The sequence below is a fragment of the Cetorhinus maximus genome, chromosome 8, assembly GCF_964194155.1.
Source record: "Cetorhinus maximus chromosome 8, sCetMax3.hap1.1, whole genome shotgun sequence".
Classification (NCBI taxonomy): Eukaryota; Metazoa; Chordata; class Chondrichthyes; order Lamniformes; family Cetorhinidae; genus Cetorhinus; species Cetorhinus maximus.
The window spans coordinates 22,659,040-22,683,806 of NC_135886.1; the positions used below are offsets into that span (position 1 = coordinate 22,659,040).

Below are 24,767 nucleotides of genomic sequence, written 5' to 3' on the forward strand. Positions count from 1 at the left end.
AATCCGTGAGCTTGTTTAGGTAATTGATAACCACCTCACATTCCCTGCATTCGCAAGTCTTTGCTCTCTTTTAATGGCTGCGAATAGCAAGAAATGCAAGACAAAGGCAGCAATACAAACACAAGTAGGCTTTTAAAACAGGGCAATGCACAGTCAGGGTTTATGAAACTGAAAGCTACAAAGCAGTGACGTCTGGGGAAAAAGCTAAAAGGAAGGATGCATTGCTAGTGAAGTTAGAAATAAGCATGTTTAAGGCATTACCATTGTTTAATCTGCAAGTGTGACCCCGAACTCCCAGGCATCTGTTATTTTAAATACCTGCCCCTCTCCTGCTCTGACCGCTCTATCCTGGGCCTCCTTTACTGTTCTAATGTAGGCTCGAGGAACAACACCTCATCATTTAGACTCTCTACAGGCTTCTGCACTCAATATTGGGTTCAACAATTTCATCGCAACCTTTGCCCACACTTTTTTTTTCGGATAGCAGTTATTGGTGATGATTCTACTTTCCTATCTACACCTCCTCCAGTTCGATCCTTTGTTTCTTTACTTGGATCATTACCATCACCTTTTGTACCATCATCTCTTTGGTCATTTAATCACCCCTGCCTTTCATCCTATCACAGACTTTCTCATATGTCCTCCACCGCACCCGCCCTCAACACCCCCCAACATTTCCTGCCTCTGTTCTTGCTTCAAAGCTTCTTCCAGTTCTGATGTAAGGTCATTGACCTGAAACATTAACTCTGTTTCTCTCTCCACCGGTGTTGACTGACCTGCTGGGTATTTCCAATATTTTCTGTTGATGACCCTCATTCGTGGATGTATTGCATGTTCGTTATTTTTTGTATTATTACTTGAAAACCGGCTGCAACAATTGAAGCCGATGTATTTGATTATAACGGTTGCTCTGTATGTTTGCCACTGTGAAATAAAGCAGGTTAAGAATGAATGTTAAGTCTTGTCTCACCGAGGGTTTGTTGGATCCACCTTCAGAAAGATTAAAGAAGCAAAGGTGTAAAGAGGCGCAAATGGCCCATCCAAGGGGATGATATTAGGCAGAATTTTCCAGTCTGGCGACTATATCCAATGGCAGGCGGGAAAGTCAGAGTAATTCCCGCTGGGCAGTGGGGTAGGCGAGCACGCGTGATCTTCCACCTTTCAGCTAATTAATTATGCATCGGTGAGGAGCCCGGCAAATCTCGTGGTGGGATGGGCAAGAAGTCACTCGCCCCGCACTTACCTCATGGGGTGAAAGGGGCTGCTGCCATTTTTAAAGAGCACCCGGACACACACTCTCTCATTGCAGGCCAGCAACTCTGCACTGCTCTTTCAGAGTCCCTAATGCGGCCGCAGCTCATACTGGAAAAGCTCGCAGGTGTGAGCAACCACAACCTGGGACATACAAGAGCGCCTCTGGCATTGCCTTTCACTCATCTCTAGATAAATGCACAGCCGGCAATACAGTCATGGTCGGGCCAATGTTCAGCATTGAGGTGATCCATGTTCGCCAGCCTCTTGACCTTATAGAGGCCATGGTGCATCTTGCTGCTTAGGCCCTCACTCCTCATTGCTCTGTGTCCACTGGCAACAAGCCCTCTGTCTCCTCAACTGGATGAGAGCCATTACCAAGGCACAGTTGCCTACAGCCTGCATCATCGACTCCTCAGTGGATATGTGAGCAAATTGAAGTGATACCTGAAGTGAGCATGTCCTTTACAGGTTTCCCTCCATCTCAAAACCAGCAGGCAAGTGCTAAGCCTTTCACCTGCCCTCCATCTAGAAGTGAAATCCCCAACCCCACCCCTTCTAGGTAAAGGACACCCTGGAGGACCAGGGATGGATGTTTCTCCTGTTCGTGTATGAATGTGTATGGAGACATTGTTCCTTAACCAGAGTGATGAGAGCCATGTGCAGGAAGCCTCAAACGAACACTTTTCTGCTTGTCTTCACCACCCTCACAACTCTATTGAGACACCATTGCCTCAGCAAGAAAGAAACAATAACCTCATGATCCCTTGTCAGCCATGACCTGTTACGAACGGGATGGGATGAGTGTGCAGTTGATCTAGCCCCACTACCCCGCAGGCTGTACCATTAGTTAAAAAGTTTAATTTACTCACCGGCCAGGATTTCCCGGTCGGTGAGCGGGGGGATGGGGCCAGCTCGCCGATGCGTAAAATGAGGCGGAATGGCATTGGGCGGAACTCCCGACGTCACCGCGCCCCATTTCAATTTTCAGGTAGGTGGGGGCTCAGCAGAATTAGCTGTGCGCCCGCTGACCTGTCAATGGCCAATTGAGGCCATTGACAAACTCATTAAAGTAATTAGTGGACCTGCCCGTCCAACCTTAAGGTTGGCGGGCAGGCCAGGAGCCCTGGTGGGCATCAGAAAAAGCATGACACCTCATCCATGGGCGGGATGAGGTTTCATGTAGGTTTTTAAAAATGTAATAAAAGTGTCCTTGAAAGTGATGGACATGTCCCAGCTCATGTGACAGTGTCACATGAGGGGACATGTCAGGGAGATTTTTTTTTTCTATTTTAAAGATTTTTTAGTGTGGAGCTGATCTCCCTGAGGCAGCACTTAGCCTCAAGGAGATGAGTGCATTCTTCCGTGTGAAAGAGTGCACTCCCGGCTGAGGGAATCCCACCCCCTGCCTGCACAGGGAGTGCATAGCACTTCCTGGCGGATGTCACGCTGGGCGGGACTGAATTGGCCCGCCCATGTAAAATGGCGGCGTGCTCCCAACCGGGGGTGCCGATCGGAGGTGTGCCTAAACTTCCCCCCCAATGGGAGGAAAATTCTGCCCACCAACATGGCCAATTGTTTACCTTCACTGCTGGTGCCCAGAACAAAAGAGACTTTAACCAGGCTTCTTTCAATAAACTTATTAGTTTATTATTAAACCAGTCTTGTCAAATAGAAAGGCAAAGTTTATCAACATCCAGTATGGAATATGGAATTATACTAATTACTCTTGTGAGATACCCTAAGTCTCACACACACACACACAAAAAAGCAAGGAAAATAAAAAGAAATAGAGGAATTTGGCCAATGGTTAAAAGTCAATGGTTCATAGTCAAAGGATAGACAGTGAAGATCTTGAAATGGCATCCAGGCCATAGGATTGTTCTCTCAACACTGATCCATGAAATAACCAATGACTCTGGCACTGCTTTTCAGGTGGACTCAGGGAATACTCTAGGGTACTCTATTCCAGCACGTAGAGCATCTCAGGAACAGCTTATATTCACTTCCGGCTGTGGACTAGCTCTGGACTGCAAAAACACTGCTGTCTTCCTTCTCAAGCAGTTGGTCCTTCTGTTCTCAAAGCAAAACCAAAATCCATTTCTAAAACACAGTCTTCCAGGCATTTTTTTTTCAGAGCCACAAAACCCATGTGACCCCCTTTGTACACAGTTCACCTGGGTCAAGAGGTTGACAGTTTTTTTTTCCAACTGCGTAATTACCCTTTCTTTTTCCAAGAATAGCAATCAGATTCCTGCATTAACTTTTTATGGGACAGTGTCTTTTAAAACACAAATTCTTCCAGAATGTCCCAACTACTTGATGAAGAACCATTTTCTGTGATTAAACTGTTCATGATAGACCATTCACCCAGTAGGATGGATGTTTAGAGTCCCAAGCTAGCTGCCCCCCGCTAGCCGTGTCCCTTGGAGGAATTCTGCCTCCCTCCCTCCATCTCTGCTCCTGACAGCAGCAGATGGCAAATGGCATGGAATGAACGACAGCTCCACAGCTTGCTAGGATCTCAATGTTGTAAGTCCCATGAGTTGGAAACAAACCTGCAATGTAAGCGTCACCATAGAGAGGAGAACACAACTGAGCATGTCGACATCCAGCTGCCTCAATTATTTTAGTCAGCCATTTGTGCTGACCTTGAATCCCTCCCACCCAAAAAGACCCTCCTTCCAAACCTTGAGGGATCTCACTGACTGACTAACTGTGTGGTCAATGTCAGTTTGGAAAAATGGTGCTCATCACCTTTCAAACTCACTCCACCACCTTCTACCCTTTCCCTGTCACCCACCAACTTACCCCCATCACCATAGGCCCACTCAATATCACCATTCCTCTCCCCTCTGTCATGCTTGAACCTTCCCCAGTTACCCTGGACCCTATCACCATCCACCTCCACATGCCTTTCCTCCCTTCAGAGCCAACGCCTGTTACAGTCCCTGTGGCCACCCTGACCCTGCCCCTCCCGTTTTCCGAGTCTTGTACCCTTCCATGACCTTTCCAATGAGACCTTCACCTACCCTATTCTCACTCTGGACCTGCCAAGCAATCGCATTCCACTCCCCCTTCTGACTGTGATTATTTCCTCCCATCATCAGTACCTGGCGTTCTCACCCCAGGACCCCACCATCAACGCCACTGACCCCACCCTCTAAGACACTCCGCCCTTGTTCCCCAGACACTCCTCCCCCCCGTCTTCCCCCATAAGCCTGCCTCCCCTTTGTCCAAGTTTCACTCCTCCCTTCCACCCTCCAGCCCCCTCCTCCCCAACCTCGCAGCCCCTTCCTGCCTTCACCTGCCTCCCTTGTCTAGCTTTTCCAACCATACTTGAGTGAAGTTATGCGAGGTCCCCAAGAAGGAGAAAGCAACATCTTCCTTGGCTTTGAGGCCTGCAGGAGTGAAGCTCACCAGGTACACGCCACTTAAATATAGTCATAAAACTGATTGTCCTAAATTCTCACTGGCGGGGAACGTAATTTGGAGGGCGAGGTGACCTTTCAATGAGCATGCATGAAATGTTAATACATGCAAATGGCATTCCCAACATTGTTTGTCGGGAAGCTGGACTCGCCTTTAACCTGCCTTGAAAGTTGGGAGGACCAAGTTCCAACAGTTTATCCCGCCTTCAGGAAACAATTTTTTTGCCTCCTATCAAATTAAGTGCTCCCGCCTACCATGATTCCCACTGCCGGCGGGAGCAGAAAATTCCATTGTTAAGTTCCTGGGTTACTATATAACACAAGGAGGTATGGGGCACTGTGAGGGAGCCCCTGTAGAGTAAGACACACTTATGGGAGTGACTAGCACTACTGAATCTGAGAAGGTATCAATGATTGACTCAAGTTTGTAACAAGTCCACCATGTTGAATACCGTCTTCACTATAATAAAAACATGAAATGATGGAAACACTCAACAGGTCAAGCAGCATCTGTGGAGAGAGAAACAAGAATTAACCTTTCAGACTGATGACCTTTTGTGCCAAACAATCATAGAAACATTAATTCTGTTTCTTTCTCCACAGAAGGTGCCTCTCTGAGCATTTCCGGCATTCACGATATTTTGCTGTTTTCTTCACAATTGACATGTCAAAAGGCTATTAGATTTACACATTAATTCAACTGAATCTGATGCCCAATTTAGAAACTGTCTTTCGTATTTCCATGCTGAATTGACTCAGACCCATCATACAGCCTATTCTAAAGGCCAGATAAATGTAGCAGCAAACATGCTCCATGTCCAAATCCCATTTCAAAGAAAATGGCTGCCATTAGGTTTGACGATCCTGGCATCCTGTGTTAATTTGCTCTTTATACATAGTACATTCTCTCCATCGGTCATAAAATCCTTAGTAGGAGCAGGAATGGGCCTTTTCAGCCCTGAAACTACTCCACCATTCAATAAGATTATTGACTAATCGGATCATGGCCTTAGCTCCACTTTATTTCCTGGCCCCCATAAACATGGACTCCCTCGTAGATCAAAAATCTGTGTAACTCAGCCTTAAATATATTTAATGACCCAGCCTCCACTGCTCTCTGGGGTAGAGAATTCTAAGGATTAACAACCCTCTAAGAGAAGAAATTCCTCCACATCTCTGTCTTAAATGGGAAATCCTTATGGATAGTGTACATGGGCCATAGGGAGCAATTCCACAGCGGTTGTGTGAGCCTGATAGTAATATGTAATGCTTTTTACTTTTCATTTGTAAGACTTCCTCTCTATGATGACCAGCCGCTGTGCAATAGCCAAAGTTTATGAGGAAAAATATTGCATCAGGTGGTAAACAAATTATGAAAAGACAGCAAGTGGTTAGAGAACAACAATGGAAATTTTCTCCACAAGGCCCCATTATATTGTTCAGTCCACTGTGCATTGTTGCAGTCTGATATCCAAATAGTAAAAAGGGGAAATTAAGGCTGATACAATTGCTTACGTCTCACTGTCTCTCATGGGATAACAATGACCCCAATTTTAATTCTGTGCAAGTGGGCAAGTCTTTAATGAGGTACATGTTCACCCAATGTCTCTATGATTCATTTACTGAAATATTGAGTGGAACCTTTTGCTCTGGAGTATAAGTTGGGAGGTGGGGAGTGGTGAGACTGATTTCTGGTTGAAGGTGGGATGGCTAGCCACATAAGACTTTGTGCTGGTCAGCTCATTAGATATGCATGCATGAAGAGCACAGTGAATCTTGTGGCTGGGGTGGGCAGGAAGTTGATGCCCCCACCACTTCCTCCTCCGCTGAACCATAGCCAGTAGAATGGCAGGGTTGTCTGGAGCTGGTAGCATAATTGATTAGGTGATCCGTGAACAAATTGCTGTGATCCACCTAGTCAGCATATTCATTGAAGCTGTCCCTCCAGCCCTGAGCAATTCAGCCAATGGGAAGCCCTATACCTAGCATGGGTCTACCCCTGGCCTCCCCTAACCCCATCATGGTGAAGCCCATCCTGGAGGGCCACAAATTAGTTCTTCTCTCATTCACACATCCATGTGCATGAAGATGCAGCATTGACTGGAGTAATAAAAGCCATGTATGTGCACCATCCTTCAAATAATATTGGGCTTCCATCCATCACCCTCGAGTCACATTTAAGAGACCTTTGCCTTACCATCATAGACGTACCACCCGCCCCATCATCACCCACGACCATCTACCTGGGACCCTTGAAGTTCTAAACCAGCACATTGCTTTCATTTGCCCCCACCCCCACTCCAGACCCTGGGAAGCCATAATCCTATCTCCCTCTCTCCCTCCATCCATCCCTCCCTCTATTCCCCCATCCCCCACCCCCACACCTCCCCTCCTACAGCTTTGGTCAACTTGAGTTGCTCTTCAGCTCAGACTTTACTACAGCTCCCAACCTTGCTGGGATCTCGATGTTTTGAGACCCATGAGTCAGGGAGCAAACCTGCTGTCATGTTGGCTTCACCATAGAGAGGAGAACACACCTGAGCACAGTTCTCATCCACTTGACTCATGATTATTAGGGTCCCTTTAGTCTGCCAATTGTGCTGACCTATAACTCCACCCCCGCTGAAGACTTTCCTCCCAATTTGAGGATTTATACATATCGAGCAACAGTGTTATGAGGAAGAGTCTTGAGAAAATGGTGCAGTGATTTCCCAGACATGCTCCAACACCTTCTACCCTCACCCTGTCACCCACCAACCTCCCTCCATCACCCATGACCCACCCAATATAACCATTCCTCCCCTGTTATCCTTGAATCTCGCCCTTTACCCTTGAGCCTATAACCATCACCCTCTACATGCCATCTCTTCCCTCTGACTCCACACCCATTACTGTCTCCATGCCCACCCTGACCCCTCCCATTATCCACGCCACTTGTTTTGTCCATTTCCATTACCCCCACCTCACCATGAGACCATCCACTACCCAACCATGACCCTGGACCTGACAGCCATGCGCATCTCACTACCTCCTCTCACTATAACTGTTCTCTCCACTGCCCAGTACCCTCAGTTCAACTTCCAGGACTCCACCGTAAGCAGCACTGACTCCATCCTTTAGGATGATGTCCCTCCCACTCTCCCTGTCTGAAAATTCAACCCCCCCAACACCCCCAATTATTCATAGGACCTCCACACTCAACATGCAAGGCCCTTCCCTCCTGCCAACATCCCTGCACCCTTGTCTTCCCTCCTTGGCCCTGGCCCTGCCCCATACTCCCTCCTTCCCTGGCCCCGTCCCTGCCCCGGACACCCTCCCTCCCTCAGCCAGCCTCTCTTCCCTTTCGACTGCCACCATCCAATCATTAGCTTGAACAACACTCCCCAAAGAGGAAAAAATAGGCTATTCACTCCAACTCCAGCAAGTTGACTAATCACCTGCTGCGCTTATGTGCAGGTGTAAACCTGAAGGTATGTATTGCTCACCCGCTGATGACTTAATTGGGAAGAGGAACTTCATTCTGGCAGGCTGGCCTTTTAATGAGTATGCATGATATTCAGGTGCATGCAAATGAGCTTTCCGTTGCTGGCCATTGGGAAGCTCAATATGCCTTCAAACTTCCCTGAACTGAATTGAAAAAGTTCATCCTATCGTCAGGAAGCTGATTTTTGGCCTCCAGGTCAATTAAGGCCCCCCACCCGCCTTGCATCCCACTCTCAGGAGCAGCACAAGATCCCATCCATTATGTTGAGTATTTCTCAAACCCAAATAACAAGAGCGAGTGTGATCTGGCAAAAGTAGTGTTTCATTCCGATTCATTAGCTCTTAAGAAATGTTTCACATGAACTATTTGGAAAGAGATCAGCATCAGATAAGTAAATTACTTTTTGAAGTAATTGCTGCAAAGTATTATGGGTATGATATTTAGGGGGAGGCGATGGCGTAGTGGTACTGCTGCTGGGCTAGAAATGTAGGGTAATACTCTGGGGACCTGGGTTCGAATCCCACCACGGCAGATGGTTAGAATTTAAATTTAATAAAATATCTGGAATTAAAAGTGCAATGATTGTTGTAAAAACCCATCTGGTTCCCTAAAGGGAAGGAAATCTGCCATCCTTACCTGGTCTGGCCTACATGTGACTCCAGACCCACAGCAATGTGGTTGACTCTGAAATAGCCTAGCAAGCTAGTCAGTTGTTACAAAGACACAAAAAAGGAGTGAAACCAGATGGCCCCAACTGTCATTGAACTAGGCACTGGAAACGACAACAGCAATCGCTGCCCTGTCGGCCCTGCAAAGTCCTCCTTATTAACATCTGGGGGCCAAAATTGGGAGAGCTGTCTCACAGACTAGTCAAGCAATACCCTGACATAGTCATCCTCATGGAATCATACCTTACAGATAATCTCCCAGACTCCACCATCCCTGGATATGTCCTGTCCTGTCCCACCGGCAGGGCAGAGGTGGCAGCACAGTGGTATACAGTCGGGAGGGAGTTGCCATGAGAGTCCTCAACATCAACTCCGGACCTCATGACATCAGGTCAAACATGGGGGAGGAAACCTCCTGCTGATTACCAAGTACCACCTTCCCTGAGCTGATGAATCAGTGCTCCTCCATGCTGAATATCACTTGGAGGAAGCACTGCGGGTGGCAAGGGTGCAGAATGTTCTCTGGGTGGGGAACTTCAATGTCCATCACCAAGAGTAGCTCGGTAGCACCACTGCTGGCTGAGTCCTAAAGGACATAGCTGCTAGACCGGGTCTGTAGCAGGTAGTGAGGGAACCAACAAGAGGGAAAAACATACTTGATCTCATCCTCACCAGCCTGCCTGCCTCAGATGCATCTGTCCATGACAGTATTGGTAAGAGTGACCACCGCACAGTCATTGTGGAGACGAAGTCTGCCTTCACATTGAGGACACCCTCCATCATGTTGTGTGGCATTACCACCATGCTAAATGGGATATATTTTGAACAGATCTAGCAACTCAAGACTGGGCATCCATGAGGCGCTATGGGCCATCAGCAGCAGCAGAATTGTACTCGAACACAATCTGTAACCTCATGGCCTGGCATATCCTCCACTCTACCATTACCATCAATCCAGGGGATCAACCCTGGTTCAATGAAGAGTGCAGGAGGGCATGCCAGGAGCAGCACCAGGCATGCCTAAAAATGAGGTGTCAACCTGGTGAAGCTATAAAACAAGACTACTTACGCACCAAACAGCATAAGCAGTGAGTGATAGAAAGAGCTAAGCGATCCCACAACCAACGAATGAGATCTAGGCTCTGCAGTTCTGCCACATCCAGTCATGAAATATGGTGGACAATTAAACAACTCACTGGAGGAGGAGGGTCCACAAATATCCCCATTCTCAATGATGGAGGAGCCCAGCACAGCAGTGCAAAAGATAAGGCTGAAGCATTCGCAAAAGTCTTCAGCCAGAAGTGCCGAGTGGATGATCCATCTCGGCCTCCTCTGGAGGTCCCCAGCATCACAGATGCCAGTCTTCAGCCAATTCAATTCACTCCACATGATATCAAGAAATGGCTGAAGGCACTGGATAGTGCAAAGGCTATGGGCCCTGACAAGATTCCAGCAATAATACTGAAGACTTGTGCTCCAGAGCTTGCCACGCCCCTAGCCAAGCTGTTCCAGTACAGCTACAACACTAGCATCTACCCGGCTATGTGGAAAATTGCCCAGGTATGTCCTGTGCACAAAAAGCATGACAAATCCAACCTGGCCAATTACCATCATCAGGAAAGTAATGGAAGGGGTCACCAACAGTGCTATCAAGTGGCACTTGCTCAGCAATAGCCTGCTCACTGATGCCCAGTTTGGGTTCCACCAGTGCCACTCAGCTCCTGACCTCGTTACAACCTTGGTTCAAACATGGACAAAAGAACTGAACTCCCGAGGTGAGGTGAGAATGACTGCCCCTGACATCAAGGCAACATTTGACCGAGTGTGACATCAAGGAGCCCTAGCAAAACTGGAGTCAATGGGAATCAGGCGGAAAACTCTCCGCTGCTTGGAGTCATACCTAGCACAAAGGAAGATGGCTGTGGTTGTTGAAGGTCAGTCATCTCAGCTCCAAGACATCACTGCAGGAGTTCCGCAGGGTAGTGTCCTAAGCACAGCCGTCTTCAGCTGCTTCATCAATGATCTTCCTTCCATCATAAGGTCACAAGTGGGGATGTTCGTTGATGATTGCACAATGTTCAGCACCATTCACGACTCCTTAGATACTGAAGCAATCCATGTCCAAATGCAGCAAGACCTGGACAATATCCAGGCTTGGACTGACAAGTGGTAAGTAACATTCGCGCCACACAAGTGCCAGGCAATGACATCTCCAACAAGAGAGAATCTAACCATTGCTCCTTGATGTTCAATGGCATTACCATCCCCTGAACCCCCCACTATCAACATCCTGGGGGTTACCATTGACCAGAAACTGAACTGGACTAGCCATATAAATACTGTGGCGACAAGAGCAGGTCAGAGGCTAGGAATCTTGCGACGAGTAACTCACCTCCTGACTCCCCAAAGCCTGTCCACCATCTGCAAGGCACAAGCCAGGAGTGAGATGGAATGCTCCCCACTTGCCTGGATGAGTGCAGCTCCTACAACACTCATGAAGCTGGACACTGTCCATGACAAAACAGCCCACTTGATTGGCACCACATGCACAAACATTAACTCCCTCCACCATCGATGCACAGTAGCAGCAGTGTGTACCATCTACAAGATGCACTGCAGGAACTCACCAAGGCTCCTTAGACAGCATATTCCAAACCTACGGCCACTACCACCTAGAAGGACAAGGGCAGCAGATAGATGGGAACACCACCACCTGGAAGTTCCCCTCCAAGTCACTCACAATCCTGACTTGGAAATATATTGCCGTTCCTTCATTGTCGCTGGGTGAAAATCCTGGAACTCCATTCCTAACAGCACCGTGCGTGTACCTACACTACATGGACTGCAGCGGTTCAAGAAGGCAGCTCATTACCACCTTCTCAAGGGCAACTAGGGATGGGCAATAAGTGCTGGCCCAGCCAGCGAAGCCCACATCCCGTGAATGAATAATATTTTTTAAAATGATAATGATATTGTCCATTTGAATGGGAACTTCAGACAGTTCTAACTGACAGGCACAAAAGGAAAAAGCTCTTGTGATATTTTTATCTTAATAAAAATCACAATCATTGTGGCAATCACATAAAAAGGGAAATAAGATTTATTAGAATGTACTAGGTCTTCAAAGAAAGTTTACATTAAGTGTGCAGAGACAATAAAAAACATGATTTTTAGATTTAGAGGTCTCACTGATAACCTCGAAGAAAGACTCATCGAGAGTCCATACAATCTCTGTGGTGAGACTTTTAACTCTCACATACAATCCATTGCAGTGTTGTTCAATGGGGATTCTGAGCTAGGGTGATGTCATCAAGCTGTTTAATGTTAAAACCTTTTCACGGAAAGTCAATTGGGAAATGAAAACCACTAAAATCAATTTTTAAAGAAAGCTTTAAACAGAATGAAACAAAGATTGGGGTGACGCATGAGCTTAGATAGATGCTGAAATATCACGAACAAGGTATTTTAAAAATCTAGTTTGAAATAACCCAGTAATTAATCATGATGGAAACATTTAACAACATTCCACATATTTTTTTCAGGGCCAGATTGGTTAATCAGCAGTTATTATTCAGATGGCTGTTCACTAAACAGGGCTTAACTGTTTAAGGGGTCTCTAACAAGTGATCTTAGGGAAGAAAAGGGGAAGTCCTTGCCAGATCAATTGATTTAGCCAATTATTGGCTTGACGGTTTTGTGGGGGCGCTGGTGGTGAGGAATTGACCATGTAGCCTGGGGTGGAATGTGAATGACAGACTGCAACTTCAGGATTTGTGAATTTACACTAAATCCTGCAGTCAGATTCAGGGGAATATTGATGGTGAAAGCTGACAATTGGTCCAAATCCCCAAAAATTCCAGACAACACATCACTGCATCGTGAAATCACCATAGACGCAATTCAGGAGCAAAAGAAAGCCGAGAAATAGATTAGTAAGGATCCTCTCAAGTTCAACCTTATGCTCGTTCAAGATGAATACTTTGCAATTCCTCCCAGCCATTGTGCTTTGTAACACCTGTCCAGCAGGTGGAGCTAACCCTTCATCTCCATTAATGTTTTTGAACTATAACACCCTTCAACATTTGCCAACTATGATTTATCTTCTTGGTATTACTGTAGGGATTAATTTGAGAGCAGTTTCAAAGACCCAGCACAGGCACGATGGGCCAAATGGTTTCCCGCTGCACTGCATCATTTTATGATTTCCATAGATGAAAAAATATGTCAAACTAATTTTGAGCCCTCTTCTTGGTTCATGAAAGATTTAAAGATTTTTTTCTCTTAACTATTCCAAAGCAGTAATTCAGATTTGAAGAGGTGTCCAAACAATAGTGCGCAATCATTTAGCTTAATCGTCATCGAGTTTAACATTTTTTTCTGCCAATTCTGTCTTTCTTCGGTAACAGTGAGCATGTGATGAGTGTGTGCATATATATCAGAGCAGAGCAGGTGTACACAGAGGCCAGAGAACAAAAGAAGGAAAAGAATCTACCAAGTTCTAACACATCCAAGACATTCCAGTGTTAGATCGTGTAATGGGAGGATACCAATTAACCATTTGAGTACCTGGCCTTTGCAGTTTTTCCCAGCAAATGTAAACCGCCAAGTAAATGATACTCCATCAGTTTTCAGTCTTGAGCTTTTCATTTTGCTAAACTATGGAACATGTTTTAATTAGGAATATGCATTGAAAATGTTTGGAAATATTTTTTGATATCAGTCCCAAGTACAGAACCTAGTATCAGGCAGTGGGATACATGCGCGTCTGTAATGTCTGCCAGTCTACACAAAAATCAAAATAGAAAAAAAATCCCCAGTATTAGCTATTCTATTAGAAAAATTGTACTAGAGTCAATAATTTATTTAGGAGGGGCAAAAATACCTAGGATTTGACAAATAACAATAAATTAATGTCTGTTTCACAGAGAATTCCTAACCATGGAATTACATTTTTAACAGGGTAAATATATCATTGTAGTTTTGTGGGAACAGGCCAATTTATTATTAGCTAAACCTTAAGGAAAAGGAAGTTATTTGAGGGACAGAATTCTGCAGTAGGTTACACTGCAAAGGCTTAACAATAGTCTGGTTGTAACTGTTGCCAGTGCAAAGTACTTAATATTTAATGGGGATGAATTTGGGGTATAAAACAGATTGCCGGTTGACTATGCATCCATTTCACCCCCCCGGTGTAGACTCATTTCACCCCCAATGAGTTTGTGAAATGATCTTCTATTAACCATTTTAATGCAGATACTCGCAGGTTTATTTTAAGGGAGCATTCCATGCACTAAAATACAATGCCATAAAGTCTCCATACACATGGTTTGGAAATCATGGTCTTATGTTTGTAATTTTGAAGTTTACTATTTTAACTACCATTGATTTCTCTTTCAAGAACAGAAATCCTTTGACTTGGTTTCCAGCCCCCAACTCCCGCCCACCTCTGCTTGCCTTTTATAGTCTCGTGTGATTGACCATCATATTAAAGAAGCTGATGACATATGAGTTTCATTTCCACAAGGCCGAAAGACTCAATGAAAAAGGCCAAGAAGGAAAATTGTTTTTTGTGAAAGTTACACAACTATTTGGTGAAAATAAATGGAGGAAAAGATGAAAGGATTTCACTTCAAAGAAATTGGCAATTGAAAAGACAAGCGAAATTCAATCTGTTCACTCATGCTTAATGAGAATTGTCTGTGTTCGAAGGGATCGTGTGCTCTAAAGGCATGTTAATCTTCGAAATGGTTGACAAACCTTCTCAACAGGAGGTTAAATGCAATGGAGCTGTACCTTATTGAGACACTGGGCCATAATTTCCGTGCTCCCCAGCACTGGGGAATCCCCTTCTGAGGTTCAAAGGTAAGGTTTGCATGGCAATTGCCCAGAGGCGTAAACTTCTCCTGGGCAATTGCCCTGCACTGGGAATCATCCGGAAATGTAATTTAAATTGTAAACTTCGGATGGTTCTGACTGGGTTACACCAAAAGTTGCCCAGAAAAAGCTAGAAGGATTAAAAGCACTTCTAACTTCTAGGTAACTACTGTACAGACCCAGACCGAGCACCCCACCACCGTCCCCTCCTGGTGGGACACCCCCCAAACCTCCAGGAGTAGTCCACACCCTGACTACACACGCCCACCTCCACGGGGACTCTTCCCCACACCAAACCCACCCCCCCCACCCCCCACCAACCAGACCTCACCCGATGCCCTAGCCCCGCCCCCAAGGCCCAATACCCCAGGCCTGACCCAACCTGCCCCTGGAGGTCCAACCCTCCCACCCTCCAAACCCCTTTGAACACCCAGACGGTGGCATAGTAGTGCTGTCTCTGGACTAGCATTCTGGGGACCTGGTGAAATTTGAATCCAATAAAAATATGGAATTAAAAACCTGGTGATGACCGTGGAACCATTGCCAATTATTGTAAAAAACCCATCTGGTTCACTAATGTCCTTTAGGGAAGGAAATATGCCATCCTGACCTGGTCTGGCTTACATGTGACTCCAGACCCACAGCAGTGTGGTTGACTCTTAAAAATACCCTCTGGACAAGGGCAATAAATGCTGACCTGGCCCAGCCCAAGAATAAAAAAATAAATTGTATGACAGCGGGTCCTCTCTTCCATACAAACACCAATTCAAACTTGAGTCAAAAGATCATTCATCCAAAGGTTTGATTAAAGCATTTTACCTAACCGTCAATAAACTGGTGTGTGAAGCAAAGGGAAAAGATACTGTTTGATTTATATAAATATAAAGGTGCCAATAAGTCATGACAAACCATAAAACAATACATTGAGAGTAACGATCTACATGGCGCATTACCAATGCTATGTTCACTAGCTGTGATGATACATGATCTTTCACCTCTGTATAATTGCTGTCCATTGTACTGTAACTGTGATAAATAATAAAAATGAACTTCGTCAAGTGTGGCTCATACACCAAGAAGTGACATAAAGCAGATGGGTTGCATAATCTACTTTGACAAATTTTCATTTGAACTGCCATTTTTTAAATACAAATTGGGATCAATATAGTGAACTTTCGCAGCACCACAAAACACAAAATTAATTTTAGAGTCATTTAAGCACAGAATGCCTTTCATTAAATCATTAATCATATAGATTAGAAATCAATAAAAGACAAAAGAATTAGTGAAAAAACAGCCTATCAAAACTGAGCAATCATATTCTGTAGCAATTCACGTGTACTCAAGTCTTAAACAAATCTATAGCAGGGTTTCCAAGTGAAATAATTTCAAGCTCACTAACTGCAAACTCTATAATGAAAGGTGTCATCTGGAGAGCTCTATCAGTAAAACTTGTCAGAGAATCTATGTGAAACTTTATTGTGGAGTAATACAGTATCGGCTACAATTGATTAGAGGATGGACTATTAATACACTGCAACTATAGATTTAACCTAGGCAAGAACTGAATGGTGACAAAGTGTAAAATGGCCTGGTTGTTGAAGCAATTGTCATATATCCTGAGGCTGATAGAGCTCTTTTTCTAGGAGCTACAATTCCATGGGCAGAATTTTACGAGTCCAATTGGGGGCACTGATTGGAAGCACGTCCGTATGCACCCGCCCATCAACTTCCCCCCCCAAAGGGGGGAAAATTCAGCCCCAAGTGTTTTTGAAGTAAAAGTAAAGAAATTAATAAAAGGACAGTCAAATTACATGGGTGGTAATAAATTTAAAAGGACAAAATTATTGTGGAAAAAGCAGAAGCCTATTTTAATTGCAAACTGTATGCCATATCTTGCTAATTTGTATAAACCAAGGATATGATAGTGTAATGCTTGTGTTACTCAGCAAGCAACCTAAAGACACAAGTTCAAATCCCACTCCCCCACCCCATTGAAATCAGTTTAAAAATAAATAGGTGTCAATAAAAGTGATCATGCATTCATAGGATTTCTTTTTGGGAAGGAAACTTGATTACCTTAACTGGTGGGGCCTATATACAAATCCAGTCCCACACTAATGCAATTGACTCTGATATGATCAAGCCACTCAATTTCATGAAGAATAGCAGTTCAATAAGACAGCCCACCACCACCTTCTTAGGACGACTAGTTACACAATAATTGCAGGTCTTGGAAATAACATCTCCAAAATTTATTTCGAAATACTAATCTAAACTGGAAAAAATTTCACTTTCCAAAAAACCCTGAGGAGTCTTGTCTTCCACCGATTTATAAATAATACTGATTTGGTTCGTTATCTATCTCGAAATGTTGATGTCTTGAAGAACATTGACCCAGAACATCTTACCTCAAAGCAGCATGAAGCTGGAACAAAAACATCACTATAAAGTCCACCTGGTTGTGATAACATGTAATTAATTCCCTAAAGCAGTAAAGTAGCATATGAGTACATATCTACGGCAGCTAATTGGCAATCTCAAGGGTAATATTGGCATAATAAGCTGATAGACAGACAGATATCTGAGATCATTAAGCTCAGTTGTAGCTGCTGGAGTTAAATTATAATTAAGTAGTCAAACTGGTTTGAAGCAGTCCACAGTCAGGGTGTTGTGTTGTATTTTGTAACTTTGTGAAGAAATAAAACAGATAGAAAGCAGCAAATAAACTGTTGAGTGCTCTGTGAGAATCATTACACTCTTTTAAGCATTCTTGCTGGGTTCTTCTTTGAAGACTTTCTATCCAGTTGACATGGATACTGGACTTAGGACAAAAACCTCAGGAACATTAAGCCCCTCTAAAAAGAATTGCTTCCCTTCCAGCTCTGGTGAATTAAGTGGCAATGGATAAGTATTCTACCATTCTCCCAGTATATTCACAACCTTGTCTCGGCACCTTACCAATTACCTGGTGCAGCCATACTTTTTGTTTGCTTTGGAAAAGTCTAACAAAGGAAGCACAGAAACTTTCATGCTGCAAGGAGAACAAGCTGAGTCATTCTGAATTATGTCCACAGTCACACCCTTACAATAGTAGCATTCGGTAGGCATTAGCCATGTTCAACATGGTGAAAGGGTCTATTTGACACAAAAGAGTAAGGATGATTTGGGAGTGAGTGTACTGTGTTACACATTTACCCCACCAGAATTAAGAGAAGTTCCATGGAATTCTATATAACTAATGGGCTTATTCTATGTCACAATAATAAAATATGGCTTTCACTATCGTAATGTTTTCATTTGCATGTTGTAGGGATATTCTTTGACCAGCTTTCTCAATCAATTTGCTCCCTTAGGACCTGTTTTATCTAATCAACTGACTAGGCATTGATCAAATTTCCTCCGCTTATAACGCGAAGTTAATTGATTCCAATTTAAAAATTCTACTTATCAAAGTAAAGGGTAACTTCTGAACTTTGTTTTAAGGTTGCATGCAGTGATATGACAGAAGGTTGTGAACAGGAAGCTCATTTTTTTTGCTAAGGTTACAAAAAAAAGTTGTTTATTTATTGTGTAATCCCCAGAATGATTATTTTACACAAACGGAATTTGTTAGATAAGCTAATTAATGTTTCTTAGTTACAGTTGTTGAGGGGAGCTTTAAAAACTTATATTGTAAATAATCCTATAAAACAGAGGAATTTTCTCCGCAGACTAGGTTTGTCCTGCCGCCTACATTTTGTGCATTGTTCTAGGGAGTAAAACACACTTCATGTTCCATCCTGCTTGAATTCCAGTGGTTTAGGCAGGTCATAGCAGCTGCAGGAAAATTCCAGCTTTTACAGTACTTTAACCAGTCTGAAGACCAATGTCTGTAAATTGTCCATTTTGCTGAGAACACTAAGAATTATAATGCCTCTTTTGTAATCAACACAGGCTACAATTTACAACTAAGAGAACAAGTTTTTTTTTATTTGCAAACCCCAATTAACATTTCTCTTTCTTCACCCATCACACACAAACTTGTTTACAAATGCCAAGAATGGAAAGAATTTAAAGTTTCAAAAACAAAACTTAGTTTTGGAAAGAAAGAAGTAATTCCCTCAGCTCCACTTACAATAAGGTTCATCTTAAAGTTACCATTCACTTCTTCATTCTTTATAAACGACACCATCTATCACTTCCATTCGTTGTCACGTTGCATTTTTAGTTAATTTAACTTGGCGGAGGGCTTTCTCCCTGCCTTTATTATCAACCTTCCTTTCCCAATGTGCTTCTTCATTTTCACAATTAAAGTCTAGCTTTCTGAATTTGACCGATTTTATTACAGGTATGTTTTGATTAATTAACTTCTGTATGTGGCTGCAAAATGGCATTCCATAGTGCCTGTAATTTTGACTCTACCGTACTGTCCTGATGGTACCAAAATGTGTCCATGCAGCTCGTGCTTACTTCCAGTGTGGCCTACACCGAATGCCATCTTGGTGAGGGCATTAGCGTGAGTGTTACACGTGTGCAAGGAAGTATGCTGAGTGAGCGGTTTATGATGTCAGATAGTGTGTAATGATGATTTGACACCAGTGTTGCTATTTTCAACCTCACCACCCCAGCTAATGCCTTCTGTTACCTTGCCAAATGAACCTGCCTTCAGCAACACTAAGTATCCTACACATCACAATTTAAAGGGGTCGTCTATAACCAGCAGGTTAGTTGCTGATTGCTTTCTACTGGATCTGTTTGCATTTGTGGAAGCGCTGGGTATTTTGAGGAGTTAGTTACATTTGGTGAAGTCTGCAGCATGCGGTGCTACATGTGGAGAAGGTGTTGGTTGTGATTACAAGGGGTCTGAGCACACCACTTGCTCCCAGTCATGGTTGCTTTTGTTACAATCCCTCTTGGTTTACAGCATGAGAGGGAAATGGAGCAGAGGCAGGACTTTACTATTCTATTCCAGAAAGCCAGTTGCCTGAAGGATAGACCTAGAACCAGTCTTTACAAATATTTATTTATAGAGTTATACCTTACAAGCATCCACCTCCTAACACAATAAACACAGTTTTAGTCTGTGTCTTTTTATAATCTTCAGAATGATTAAATGGGATGTTTGGCCAGTTCCCCAGGCAGCATGAGGTGGTCGGCACGCTGGATCTCTCTGGCCGAGATGGTGTGGCGCTTGTTGTAGTGAATGAGGTGCGAGGCCTCGGAGGTGATGTACTCGAAAACATCAATAATGAAGGAATTCATAACGCTCATGGCCTTGGACGAGATCCTGGTGGAAGGGTGGACCTGGGTCAGCATCCTGTACATGTAAGTGGAATAGCTCTGCCTGCAAGATTTCCTCCACTTCTTGGGCGGCTTCTTGGTGACTTTAGTCAGTGACTGCTTTGAAATCTTGCAGGATGCATCCCCTTAGCTGTAGTCACCACCTCAGGCATTCCACTCAACTTTTTATATAATCTTTAGAATGATCGACTGAAATGGAGTTGGTGTATTTGGTGACCGTTTTCGTGCCTTTAGAGACAGCATGTTTGGCCAGTTCCCCTGGCAGTATGAGGCGGTCGGCACTCTGGATCTCTCTGGCCGAGATGGCGCGGCACTTGTTGTAGTGAATGAGGTGCGAAGCCTCGGAGACGATGCGCTCGAAAATGTTGACAACGAAGGAATTCATTAATACTCATGGCCTTGGATGAGATCCTGATGGAAGGGTGGACCTGGGTCAGCACCTTGTACATGTAAGTGGAATAGTTCTGCCTGCGAGATTTCCTCCGCTTCTTGGGCAGCTTCTTGGTGACTTTAGTCAGCGACTGCTTTGATGCCTCACACCGCCCTTAGCCACGGCCGCTACTTCAGGCATTCCACTCAACTTCTTCTTATAGGCGCACAAGCGAATTCCCAGTAAATATTCACCACCTGCATACAATAAAACACAATTAATATACAATGAACACAGGTGGAGGAGAAGTCGGGTTCTCAGAAGGAGTATGTGTCCATCTAGGGACCATTACTTTTACCTCCATTTAAGCCAAGAGCAGTGTATGTGTTATCTGCGATTCACGAAAGAGGTGGTAACAGAACTCTGCCAACTCTTGAAACCGGATCTGCAGCTTCAGAGCTGGATAAGGATGGCACTATCAGTGGCTGTGAAGAGGACCCTGTGGCCCTGAACTTCTTTGTATCAGGATTCTTCCAAGCAGGAGCAGGCGACGTACCCAACATTTCCAAAATGTGGCAGAGACTCTGTAGGTCAGGGAGGGGACTTCATTGTATTTTCTCTGAATAGAGAGAAGCAGGGGGAAAGTACAAGTGGCCACCCTGGGATAGTGTGCTTCTCCATGTTGCAGAGAGCCATTGACTGCATCCACGTGGCTTTGTAAGTGCTGCATCTCAATGCTGGGATGCATCAGCACCATTCACCGAATATGGAGTCAGTGTGTGACTATGCTCAGCACATCACGCTGCTGAATGCCCACTTTCCTGACAACATTCATTGCTAGTTATTTAGCACCAGTCCCCTTAACCTTTCAGCCATCACACCAAACATCATCAAACAGACCATTGGGGTGCTGAAGCAGCAGGTTAGTTGCTTGGACCACTCTGGAGGAGCCCTCCAGAACTCACTGGAGTGGGTGCCCTGATTCATGGTGGTCTTCGTAGCCTTCAAAGCCTGGCCATCATGAGGGCATGGCATCAGGGATCCAGCTAGCACAGCAGGAGGAGGAGGAGGCGGAAGAGAAAGAGGAGGAACAGGAGGAAGAGGGAAGGATGAGGGAACCGGCACACCCATATTCCAGCTGGGCTATCCATGAACACCTCATTTGATTCCAGCTCCCAGATCCCCATTTATTGTAGTTCCCTAATTTACCAACCCTATGTTATTGACATTGTCCTCTTGGCCACAACCCTAAAATATATGCTACTACAAAACAATCATTCCATACCAACTTTATCCATCAAAACATCCAATATGCCACACAAAATCCAACTATCCACCTTTGTGCATTCCCTCAGTGCCCATCTTGTACATGCCTTTGCCTGGCCTCATGCTCCTGTACATTGCTACCCCAGTGGCTGCAGCATGGCTGGTGGAAGACTTCTACTGGAGGAGCCTTGCAGGACACCCACAAGCAGCTCTGTGCCTAAAACCAGACTTCTCCTCCACCTGTGTTCATTGTATATTAATTGTGTTTTATTGTATGCAAGTGGTGAATATTTACTGGGAATTCGCTTGTGCGCCTATAAGAAAACGTTGAGTGGAATGCCTGAGTGGCGGCCGTGGCTAAGGGCGGTGTGAGGCATCAAAGCATTCGCTGACTAAAGTCACCAAGAAGCTGCCCAAGAAGCGGAGGAAATCTCGCAGGCAGAACTATTCCACTTTCATGTACAAGGTGCTGACCCAGGTCCACCCTTCCATCAGGATCTCGTCCAAGGCCATGAGCATTATGAATTCCTTCGTTGTCAACATTTTCGAGTGCATCGTCTCCGAGGCTTCGCACCTCATTCACTACAACAAGTGCCGCACCATCTCGGCCAGAGAGATCCAGAGTGCCGACCGCCTCATACTGCCAGGGGAACTGGCCAAACATGCTGTCTCTAAAGGCACGAAAATGGTCACCAAATACCCTTGTTTCACTCCTTGCAGGGTCAACTCCTCTATTTTGGCTGCACTCAGTCCTGTGCTTCTGATCTTTGGCCACTCAAGGTGGACGGGATAGATTGGGGAATCTCCTTGAAGGATTGTTTCTAGGCCTGACCAAGGTGGCTATCAACAGGCAGCAGGTGGTCAAGAGGGTCATTCAGCCAGACTGCCTGCCTCTCATCTGTGGTTAAGGCCATGCCCAGGTGCCCCTGGAAATGGAACATCCAATATCCACTGGCATGCTTGATGCCTTCCATGGTGCCTGGTGGGCATGACGAACTGGAGAGCTTCATCATCCCTGGAAAGGAATTTTAATTTGATTTGTTAAGTTTCTTTTACATGTTGTTTTAGTTAAAGCCTATTAGTGGCATTTAGAAGGCCCAGCTTTGGACTCCACTTCCTCACCATGGGCAGCAGCAGTTAATGATAGTTAACCTTGCCCTCCACATGTGACCTCATGAAACTTCTTTAGGTACTGCATCCTGGCCCTCGGGATGACACTGTTCACACTGACCTTTGTGATTATCCACTCCTTTTCCCTTCTAAATGTTTACCTGGAGGGCTTCCTGGTCCCCCATGGACACAGGGTCTCTCTCCTCTTCATCTCCTGCACTTGAGTGTTGCATCAGAAAATCTAGGAACCCACTCTCTGCCATGCTGCTATTCTGTGGGTCAGAGACTCTTGCGCAGCCACTTCCAGTACCTACTGCAGCCACAATGCACATCCAAATTGAGAAGTGCAGTCAATGTTTTGGCCATTATCTTTAGAGCAAGCTCTCTCCATCAGAGTACCGATCATATTTTCTTCCTTCCTGTATGTACAGTGAACTTTACAACAGTAGTATTCAGTTGAGATTTGATTGGAAATGGTAATAAAAGTAAGTATCATGACAAACAGAAGATAAATTCCAAAGCAACTAACTGTCAGTAAGATGTAAGTGATAAAAGTTGACATCGAATCTGGAAATGTCACAGCTGAATGGAGGATGTCTGTAGTGGTGGACCAGTTAGGCCTTAACATTAATGCAAGGATGCCAGGAACCTATTACCACTGGGATATTCTATATTGTATGGCCATGCAACTAACAGTGAAACCTAAAAGCAGGTCTTTAAATACATTTTCAAAAACCGCTTAGTCAAGCCAACCATTATACATTTGAATTCTCACTTTTAAGCTTCGCATGAGGCCTGTGGACCATGAAATTGCCAATTACACCATGCAGCATCCCATTAAAGGCTTAAGTAGATTGTCTAGAAGTTTTACATTGGACCAACAATCACATAGATTGAACATAAAAAATTACTAGCTGGCTGTACTTGGACACCAGCCTATTTAATCATTTCTATTGAAACTCAATCTACATCGAAACAACACACAAACACCTTTTTTATTACTGCACATAAAACGATTAACAAAGGAAGATCATTTACAAGGCATGAAAGATTAGTTGCTTAATATGTGTTGCAGTTTACTTGTAAAAGTTAAGCACTAGCTTGAAAACGGACTGCATTGCTGCACGTTGATAACATGAGCCCAGGCAACAAAATATTAAATTGGGATTATGAATTTAAGATTTATAAAGGGTGGGTAATGCATTTTCTGTGATGTGATTAAATGAGAAGTATTGCATTGAAATTATATGCCTGGAATAAGATATATCAGACATTCACCGTAACCTGCTGACAACTGTTCTTGCATTTCATTTCTTCATCATCTTCTTTCCTTTCATCCTTTTATTTTATCTTTTGAAACACCAGCAGCCTGATTGCCTATTGTACCATTTACATTTTAGTCTTATTCCACCCTGGATATAGTCACTTGATAATCTTTCCACTGCTGTGACGATGAAAGCCTGCTTTCTGGTGGATCTCTCTCTATTATCTGATATTGATATGACAAAACGCTTCCAAATACATCACTGTGCTTCTCCTTAGTGACCCAAACAAGGTGCTTCTCCTTTTTACCTAACTTTGTACTTTGTCTAAGTGCTTTCTGAGTGGCAGGACAAGCATGGCACTCAGTGCAGGTTAAGGGATGGAGTTAGTGTTATGCCTGTAAGTGACAGCCCTATAACAGCTGCAACCAGCACAGCTACTCGAATGCTCAACTCTGGGGCCAAGCAGGACAAGGGGCAAATAAGACAGCTTTCTCTTGGAGTGACAGCACATCCAAATTGATCAAATAGCAGTTAGCGGGCAGGTGCCTGCAGTGACACAGTTCCAGCTGTGGAGAGCCATCTCATCTCCTTGCTTCCAGGAATAACACCACCTCCATCCCTTGAGTCCTGGACTAAACAAGAGCAGCTTGCCCTATCGCTCAGTGATGCCTCAGATTGGAAATCTGGGCAGTTGCTTGCTGTGCCCACACCGTCACTTCCATTTTCAGCTCCTTGCCGATTATGTGTGTTTCTCGATCCTGGTGT

At 44.4% G+C, this 24,767-nt stretch overlaps 1 long non-coding RNA gene across 1 annotated transcript in view; it reads right to left on the minus strand.

Moving 5' to 3' along the window:
- The window catches only part of LOC144683252 (uncharacterized), a 68,897-nt gene extending 51,654 nt beyond the window's left edge, over positions 1-17,243 (minus strand). Inside the window, exons 1-2 of the long non-coding RNA XR_013577208.1 lie at positions 17,120-17,243; positions 15,662-15,734 (exon numbers count right to left, since the gene is read on the minus strand). This is a non-coding gene — a long non-coding RNA (uncharacterized LOC144683252). The remainder of the gene's footprint in view (positions 1-15,661; positions 15,735-17,119) is intronic.
- Between the last annotated feature and the right edge of the window lie 7,524 nt (positions 17,244-24,767).